At 47.7% G+C, this 10,066-nt stretch overlaps 1 long non-coding RNA gene across 2 annotated transcripts; it reads right to left on the reverse strand.

The window, feature by feature from the left end:
* Positions 1-673: 673 nt before the first annotated feature.
* LOC311441151 lies at positions 674-9,859 on the reverse strand. Of its 2 annotated transcripts, none has more exons than XR_014695829.1 (3): positions 9,653-9,859; positions 3,893-4,050; positions 674-3,179 (listed from the first exon to the last, which is right to left on the reverse strand). It is a non-coding gene; the product is annotated as an uncharacterized lncRNA (long non-coding RNA). The 2 variants fall into 2 exon arrangements; XR_014695830.1 differs by having other exon boundaries at positions 674-3,313.
* Between the last annotated feature and the right edge of the window lie 207 nt (positions 9,860-10,066).

Below are 10,066 nucleotides of genomic sequence, written 5' to 3' on the forward strand. Positions count from 1 at the left end.
GGCACTGCTGCTCCCCTAAGCCAGTTATTTTAAATCACATCTAAACACGGAATTATCGGCTTAAGATCAGCCTTTCTCCCCTGCAGCAGGTTCAATTAGATGCAATACACGTTAGCTAAAAAGAAGAATTACATCCCTCTCACTTGAGACAACCCCCCCCTGGCTTCGCTAGGTGCTGGCTCCTGTTTAATTAAAGAACTGGCAGCCTGGCCGTAGGTATGCGAGCAAATACCTCGGCGGGTGACGCAGCCGCGTGCCTGTTTGCGTAGCTGAATGCCAGACACTGAGGCACAGCAGTGCTCACTGCACACACTGCCCTGCCTCTTAATTCCTGACATCCTTGCCTAGGGCACACGTGTGACTCAGCGCCATTTCTTCTGCCTGGCAACACCTTGCTCCTGCTGGTATTCATTTGCCTTCTCTCGAGCTCGTCCCCTAAGCAAGAACAAACAGGCACAGCAACAGAAAGCACCCCAGGCTTCTTCCCACCTCCCCTTGTGCCCGTGCCCACTCCTGTCCCTCCTCGCAGTCAGTACCCTGCGTTTTCAGGCAGGTCTTGCTGCGCTGGTCAGCATGCACGTAGTGGCAGCACACCTACAGGCACTTGGCAGTGTGCTGCTATATTCCACCCACAGGCTAAAAGCCCGCCGCAGTCAAGGCCTTGGAAACATCAGGAGGCTTGCAAGGAGGATAACAAAACAAAAACACAGCTATGTTTTTGTTTTTCCTATGGAGCTTTTTAATAAATAAATAAATAAATCACTAGGTCACCTATTGAGCAGGATTACCATTTAAAAAGAAATAAAAGTATGAAAACAAGAAGACATAAATATTGCTCTTGCTAACAACTAACCCCCAGCCCCCAGTGTGGTTGCTTTTGCCAGACCCGGCCGGGGACAGCTCCTGCTGGGACGAGCAGCAAGCGCTGAAACGCAGCCCCCAGCAGGCACCGCTGGGTGGGGAAGCTCAGTCCCAAGGCAAGAAGGCGAGCCCCCCTTTTCTCATTGCTGAATTAAAACAGTGAGGGGAAATCCTCTATCCTCAGAAGCCAGAATGTTTCGTGTAACACCAGCCGGGTGAGGATTTCACCCGGCATCCAAATACCTCTGGAGTTCAGGAGAGCGCAGCTCCAGGTGTGACACTGGTGTCTTCCTTGTGCCCATGGTGGAGCTCCTCGGCTTCCTTTCAGCTTTACAGGCTCACGTCTCAGGCTGCAGCTCCACGGAGCATCTCCTCCTCAGGGCAAGCCCTTCTTTGCGCACAGCCTCTCAGCCAGACTTCTGAAATGGTTCAGTGGAAGAAATCCACAAAATACACTCCAATACAGTCCAAGAGGCATGAGCAACAAGTGAGCAGTGAGAATGCCAGGAGCCCATAGTCACAGCCCCTCACTACACTAGATTACATGTAATTAAGATTGTGATTTAGCATTGTTGAACTAATTTTTTCCAATCCTCATTCATTTGTTTTTATTGAAGGGGAATGATCTGGAAGCAGCTGAAATCACGGTATTGGGTCACCACATTCATCTGCATGTAGGCTTCAGCCAGGAAACTAGGTTCCAGCTTTGCATGTTTCAAGTTTAAAATGGAAAACTCCAGTCCAAACTTCTCTTGCTCGTTGTGCTTGTTTCCTTAGTTGCCAAGATTTGCTTGAAATTGATGCTGAACCAGGAAACTTTAGAAGAATCCAACCAGAAAAGAAATCAAGGTGAATTGTGTACATTTTGAAAGATTTCACTTAATTTTTCAATATTGCTGCACTAAGGAAAATATTTTAAAGAATCCAAGGACACCCTTCAAATGAAAAGGTGGAACAAACCTAAGGCCAACAAGGAGAATGCTGATGGAACTACTTCACCTTTAAAACATGAAACCCTTTCCTTCAGTAATTTTTTGACTTTGATCTGGGATAGAGCAGAACAACGGCAACCCTCAAATTGCCTTATACAGCATTGAGCTGGACTTGAAGTACCTTAGGAGAGAACTAAGAAAGCTTATTAGAGTTATTAGGAATGGAAGGTAGATGCAGAAGTTCTCCCATTTTATACATACATGCACACAGATGTGCTTGTTTACATACAAATTAACATTTGACTTCTCCCATCCATGGCAATTCCTTTGCTGCAAGCCCCTCACCAAAACTTAGGGGGTGGCTGCACAGCCCCCTTCAAACATGAAGAGGGCCTGAACATTATGTTCTGATTCTTTTTATTTTGAATGGTGATAAATTCTTAAAAGGGACACCTAGGTAACTGTGCTGAGAAATCACGTTTTACCTGAGCTCGGGCCGATGGTTTAACAATACCACTTTTTTCAATACCTGGGCAATTAAAATGTAGTCCCAGTGAGCGCACAGATGAAAGCTCTTTTTCAGTTGGAAACATAATTGAAAGTTATCCAAAGTAATAATGACAAGAAAACCATAGCAGCATTGGCATTAGATCAGAAGTCAGCCCTGGTGCATTAAAAACGTCCCTCTGTACCGCTCCTGATCAGAGGAAAGATTAAACTGCACACAGGGCTGGCTGGCGCTCTCTTAACGAGTTCTGGCAGCTGGGTTACAGCCCTGGCTAGCAGCGAAGCGTGCAGTTTTCACTTACAATCAAGGCTACAGCCTGAAAGGGAGAAGGAATCAAACTCCCCTCTTTGCACTGAGCGCTGGAGAGCAAGCACGCCTGGTATGTTCGGCAGCAGGTGGTAACGCTGGAGCCCTCTAACGATGACGGGATGCTTGGGTGTTCCCTTCCATTTTCCTTGTTTTAATGCAAGCGATTAAAACCACAGCTATCCACCTGCACCCCCAATGAGGGCTGGTTTTGCCTGCTGGCTGCACCCAGCGAGCGCAAGCAGCGGGTGCCTGCAGCGAGGGGAGGCGCTGGGACACCGCCGCGGGCAGCACAACCCAGATGCCCTCGGAGATAGATCAAGGCGGGGTGGCCGTGCCTGACTGCTGCTCAACCAGCACGGGGCAGAGCAGCCCCCCTGCTGCGCAGATGGGGTGAGGAGCTGCCCATCGAGCTGGACAGGAACGGCAGAGGAAGCTGAAAACACCACGCAGCAGTCTCACCTGGGAGCCGCATCCCAGTCTCGGCACGGAGCTGAAATTGTCAGGAGGTGTGCTGAGAGCACCGGGCTACGGCCTTCGTTGGAAGCAGAATCAGAATTTTGGATGCCGCTCTGCATGAAGTGCAATGTGGTTTTTAGCAATTTTAAATGGAAATTAGCACTCTTGAATGGAAAGGCTCTTATGCCTTTCAGTGTCAGGCTCTTATCTATTTTCTTCAGCTCTTACCACCTTGCACTGTGAAATCCTACACAGCAAACATAGAATAGAGTCAGGTGATATTGGAAGAATATCCTTCAAATACTGAAAAGGACACATCACATATAATAATAGCACAACTGACAACAATGCCTTATAAATATTAAGCACGTCAACACTAGTATTCAGCTGCCACTGTGGACAACAGACAAATAGTGCAAGAAACATTTTTAAAACTGGGGATTTCCATGCACATAACCTTTTCCCCAAAGGTTCAGAGTGCCAGCCTATCAACACACAAAATCCATTGAAGAGATTCTTGTAGAAACAAGACATGGTTTTTAGGATTCTAGTTAATAAAATAATTAGTTCAACTTCAAAGTCATTTTATGTTGTTACATTCATACTTTTGGTTTTGTGCCTTCAAGTGGGGACCATTAACTTACATGCTTTGCTTTTTACTAACTGTAAGAAACCTGTTTGCTTTGTTTTCCCATCTCTTACCTGAAAGATCAAACCAGCTTTCAAAACAAAAATTACTGTCTGCAGGACTCTAGGGGCTGCCTTTTCTATGCAGGTAAACAGCAATACCTCAAAAAGAGTACTGCAGTCGGTGATTATCACTTACTGGTTTTACCTCCTCCACGTCATTCTGACAGCATATCCAGATTTAGATAAGGATCAGAGCTTTTCACACCCATGAGTGGTTTTCTTCAAAGGGAGATGAGCTTCTCAAGGCTCCCTGGCAGGGCTAGTCAGCTTGCAGAGAGGGTCAGGCTTTCCGCACTGGATTGTGAGAGACAGGGAAGTCAAGAGTTCACTAGGATCAGGCCACAAAGATAACTTATTCTCATCTGCTTTTTACGCCAGCCTGCAGAGACTGGTTATTAGGAGGGGGATTTGCAGGTGCTACAGGAGGAGCAGGAAGCAAGCCTGTGAGAGAGTGTGAGCACCAGCAGGCTTTGGCATCCAGCTGCACTGCCAGCACTCTGCAGCGGGAGCAGCCTGGGGAGCAGCGACAACGCAGCGGCCAGAGGTAAACCAAGGCCCAGAGGATGAGGGCCCAGGCTGAGTCCCAGGGCAATCCATTCATGAACGCTCATTTGTCTGTTACAAAATGATCAGCCCTGTAACTCCTTTGGGAGTCCATTTCCTGCACACCAACCTGCTCCCGAGTCCGAGACCAGCGCTCAGGACTACTTGCTTGGTTAAAAGACCCAGAAGGCAGCAAAAGGCCCAATTTCCCCCTTGAAACTGTTTTCAAACACAAGAGACACTGTTACACCCTCGGTACCTATAAATGGTATCCTCCTGAGCTGATTAGCCACTATCTGAAGTAACTTTTAACCAGTTTTTAGGACTGAATCAGGACTCTGAAGTTCTGCGCTCCCACACGGATTGTGCCACGGGGCTGCAGTCTGTCATACCTAAGCTTTCTATTTTCTTCAGCAGCAAGCATTTTCCCAACAGTTTCTAAACATCTGGAGTTATATGGGACTGTCTGGGTGATGAGAAAACCTAAATACTTTGCTCTGAAAAGGGCAGTCTCCTAAAACAACACTTCCTGCAAGGCAAAGAGGTCTTGAGAACAGATTCCTGCACGGCTTGCAAGAGGACCCCAAGTCTGAAAGCCAAACAAACAAAAAGCCCACGTTGTCTTCAAGGCAGACTGGAGCAGCACTTTTTCCTCAAGCCCTACGAATCTCAGATGACCTGTTAGTGACTCTTAACTTCTGCCTCACGTAAAACTGAAACATGCTTGATGCGTAAGACCCAGGATACCACACTACACACCAGGGAAATTCAGCCTTCTCAGGTTTTCCTGCTGACTTCAAGACCTTTTCCCCCGCACTGTATGTTTTCAAAGAAAGAGAAAATGCTACAGTCAACTGCAGTTCGGCCTTCCTGCTGCTTGATTCAAAGCAGATCTGAATTAGCTGCATCAGAAGAGTTGCTACACACCAGACACATTGCTTTGGGTTTATTTCTGTAGCGCTTCTCAGCATAGATGCTGTGAAGGTGTTGGTGCTTGGTCACTGAATCCAGAACCTGAGGACAGAGGCTGGGGGAAAGTTCTGGCATGTCTGCGTTAGCATTTTAGTTCAGATTAGGAATTGCTTCGGCTCATTTAAACTGAATCTCCCAAGCATAACACAAAGAATTGAAGTTACGGTTTGTGATGAGTAAACCCTGTAAAACTGACAGACCAATTCCTATGTACAACTTCACTTTTCACCAGGAAATAACACTTAAGCTAGGATTGGAAATGGAGACATCTCTTGCCGAATTTTTTGGATGTGATGAGCACTGTGGACACAGCGTCCATAATGCCTTTTCAGTACACCTGTAAATCATTCTGCACACATTAATTCCTGATACAATGACTGTGAATATTTGGCCTTGGCTGCGTAGCACTTTTTCTCTCTCTCTCCCTTTCTCTGTTGTTAGCACCTGCAATTTCAGCTGCATTTCCTTCTCCGCAGCTTCCCTCCGTGCTGTCTGGATGCTACAGGTGCCCCACACCACCACATACAGGACATGCTGCAATTCAAAGGCCAAAAGTTGCTAAAGCTCTTATGCAAGTTAATTACTGTGCCTGTTTAATCCCACATAATGCAGATTAGCACTGTCAACTACTGCTCCAAGAGCAGTTGATGTAACAGACTGGCCCGCTGTCTTTCATACCGTCTTCCAGAGCCCCAGAGTTGCCTACCCTGGAGTTAGGAAATGCTGATCAGCGCTGGGAGTAGAAACCTCTCACACTGTTCCCTGGGTACTATCAGTATGTAGGAAGCAGACACAGGAGTTAGATATGACAAGCAGGTTTGAAGAAGGTATTGGACCCCTCCTTTCCAGGTAAAAAGTGCACTTGGTTACAGCTTTGATTCCATGCCCCGCTTTTGAATGACGGGATGAAAATCTTCTAAAAAAGGTCTCAGAGACAGCCCCACGAAGGCTGTCCTTTCTTCAAGACACTCCTCAATATTTGCCTATCAAACTAGAAAATCTAAGACATGTTTTTGTATCAAAATGAATAGCAACAGGCAGTCTGACCTGAACAGGAAACCATCCACAAGGGAAGGAGATGGTGGAACGGCAAGGGGCTGATTGGGAACCTCAGCTTCTCACAACTTGAGTCAAATCTAATTGGATTAATTTACAATCATTACTCAGATAAAATGCCCTTTGGCGTCAAAGTGTGTTTACATAGCACCTGCTTATTCCTCAAAAGAGCATGAATACCATGTCTTCAGATGCATAACTTCATGAATTAATGGCATGCCATACTTCAGGATTTCCAATAATGCTTTTCCTGTTCTGGAGGAGTAAATAATACCAGTTATCCTGATTTGTAAGTGGTTACCAAAATGCATTTCGTACGCCACCACTGTTAACTAAGCTACAGTAATAACACACGCTTCCTCAACCAGCATATTATACGAGAGTTAAACAAATATTTTCCACCTCATCAGATTTTTTATGGTCAAATTACAGCTTTTATCTCTGGTTCATAGCTGATAAAACTTGCTTTGACGGAGTTAATACTGACAGAATTCATTGATATGTGATAAGGCCTTCACCACTGGCTGTGAGTCAAGGCACAGGATAGTAAACTTTTTAAAAGCATTTCTTAATTCTTGTGATTTAGGTATAGATGCAGTAAAACTCAATCATTGTTGCTAATATAAAAAAGGATAATTAAACATAAATCCTTTTTTTTTTTTTTAACATTGGAAATCTGTCTTTTGTGTTCTGAAAATGAGATTTTTTCAAGCAAGAAAGACATGAGTTTCAAAGATGAATGAATGTCTGTAAATTTTTAACGAAAACAAGCATGCTCTGCCTGCTAATCCCAATACCTAAGGGAGGACAAAAGTTTGCCTTAAACGGGAAGGTCATGCTGAAACACGTTCCCATAGCATCTGCCTGTCAGCACCCCCTCTGCAGCGATGCTGTCCTGGGGCAGGGGGCCACATGGGTGAGCTGCCACAAGATGCTGGAGCCAGGGCCCTCCCTGTCCATAGCTGCCCCATCCTCACACCCCTGCCAGTTTCTGCTGCCCTGAGTTTCAATGAAGGCTTGAAGCAAGATGCCAGGCTGACATGTGGACGCGCACCTTGTCCTACCAGCTCTGCTAAGGGAGGGATGACGTCCATCGGAGATGGGGCAGGCAGCACAGTGGTGATGTCTCAGAAACTGTGGCAGGATCTGCAGCAGCACGAGTACTAAAAACACTAATTTTTGCTGGTTCCCCAAGGACAGGGTGTATTCAAAGAGGGGATTACCTCTGACTTTGCATGAAATAGAACAAATGTCAGGGAAGGAAAGCAAACATTTTGGTCGATCATTAGCCAAGCCACTCACTTCACAGAGTGCTGGAACAGAAAGTTGCAAAAGAGGGAGGCAAAAGCATCCCACAGAGACAACACGGCAAGTGCAGGACAGCAGAGTGGGGTTTGGGAGAGAGGCTTTGGGTGTTGTTCATCAAAAGGATGAACACAATGAACAACACATTCTGCTATAAAACATAACCAAGTTCCCAATCTGTGTTTGAGAATACTAAATATTTTTTCCACAGGGTCTTTTCTCCTTTTCTCTGAAGATCACGAAGTGATGAGATATTTCAGATAGCACCTGAAGTAGCAACAGTCTTGCCAGCTCTCTCTTCTTTGCCTTCCCTCCTCCTCCCAGCCTTAAGAACTCGGGAGGAGGAATGCAAAGCCACTAAGTCATTTAAATGGAGAAAAATGTCAGACAAAACACTGAGCCAGGAGGAAATCAGGTGGAAGAAGATGAGACAGCAGCAGGCAATGGATGCATCAAAGCAGCAGCGGCAACTCCTGGGCACAGGAGCACAACCACGCAGCCCCAAGCATCAGGAGGCAAGGAGTGGATGCATTAACCCCAGCAAGCTCGAGCTTTGTAGGGATTCAGCCCCCAGGTTCCCCAAGGCGCAGCAGGACAAGCTCTCCTCCTCTGCTGTCCCTCTCATGCCACCTCCCCAGGCTAGGGAGCACCGCCTAGTCACGGCTACATCCAGTTTCAGAAAGGAGCGCGTGCCTCAACCTTGATATCCAGGGAGAGATAATAAAGAACAGCCTCTCATAAGATGATAACGAATAGCCCTTGCTACCGAGGACCGGCTGTTCTCAGCACTTATTTATGACTCTGGGGACCGGACCAAAACCAAAACCGTGCTGCCACCGCGCCTGCCTCAGAGGCTTGCTGTGCATGAGGACACGCCGCACACCCGGCCGCGGCACAGCGGCGGCACCTGGCGGTGGCAGGGGAGACACCGAGCCCGAGCCCCCGGCCCCGGCCCCAGCCCCCCGGGGCGGCCATGGCACCCCCGGCCCGGTGCTGAGGGGACGCGAAGGGGCCGGGGCTGAGATGGCCGCCGGGCGTGAGGCGCCATGCCCCCGGGTCCCGCCTCAGCGGCTGCAGCTGCGCCTTCCTTCGCCGCCTGTATTGCGGACAGGGGCCTGGTTCATATAAAACGTGGAAATGTGGCACCGGCCAGGCACAGCACCGCCTGTAAATGCCACAGCGACGGAGGAGGCTCGGCGAGCAGCTGGGGGACACGGCCAGCAGGGCGGGCAGGGTGAGGGACGCGCCACGCACCCCCTGTGGCAGTGGCGGTGTCCGGCCACCCTGCCCCACCGAGCTCTCAGCACCCTTCAGGTGGCAACGCAAGAGCCGGAAAAGAAAAGAAAAAAAAAAAAAACAGAAATGGCACCAGGATGAGGGAAAGCCAGGCAGAAGGTGGAGGAGGCAGCTCCTGTTTCTCTCCTCTGCCCCTCCAACCTCAGCCTGTCCCAGCGAGGGCTATGAAGGCACCTTAATGAAACAACAGCCCCTCACAAAGCTGCCCCCAAATCGGCTGCCAGGTGCTTTCCCAGGGCCTCTCATTGCCTGCCCCTCTGGCAAACAGCTCCCCAGGGGGAGGCCAGGCCTCCCAGGGCCAACAGGCACGAGCGTCCCCAGCTTGCAGCTCTCGTCTGCTGCAAGAACCACAACGGTGCAGCAGGCATGGGGCTGCTTGTTTGGGCTGCACTCGCTGCTTTAGGCAGGCCTTTGCTGGGCAGGAAGGCACTAAGGAGGTTAGGGGGAACGTTTGGTAGAAGGTTTCTCATTGTATTTTGCAGGAAAGTAATTCAGAGAAACATCACAAATCTTAGAAACACGTAAAACATTGTAAAACGAGTTCGCTGTCAGAGAAACTGAGTATACAAAGGTAACAAGTATTTCTGGATCCCAGCACACATCAGTGGAACACCTCTTCCTTTTCGCACTGCTCAAGGCCTCTTCACAAACTTTCTCTGTTTGTGAAACTTACCTTTACGATATGGAGGGAAACAAAAAAGGATATGGATCTTCTTTTACTTACTTTTTTAGATTGATATCCAGCACATTCATATTTAAGTAAATTTCCTCCTTCTTCCTATCTTCTTTTTCTACAGCCCTGTTCTGGCCGTAGAACTGAGAAAAGACGAGGGGCTGCTGGATCTGCACTGCAGGCAGCGCTCCAGCAACTCAGCTGACACAGAATTGATACAACCGTAAGAAATATCAGCTGAAAAGCTGTCTACGTCCTTCAGCCACCAAATTCCCTTCAGAGTCAACTACTTCAATATGGAGGTAACGTTATTTACCCATTACAAGCAGCTGTGATCGGCATTTGCGTCTCTGAAGCGCTTTAGAAAGCAAGAAAATTCAGTCACACTCCATTCCTCATTTTTCTCTCTTTCTTGCTTTCTGGGTATAACTTGCTTCTTTTTAGTATTTCAACAAAACTAAAATG

This window comes from Aythya ferina, assembly GCF_964211825.1.
Source record: "Aythya ferina genome assembly, chromosome: 9".
Taxonomy (NCBI): Eukaryota; Metazoa; Chordata; class Aves; order Anseriformes; family Anatidae; genus Aythya; species Aythya ferina.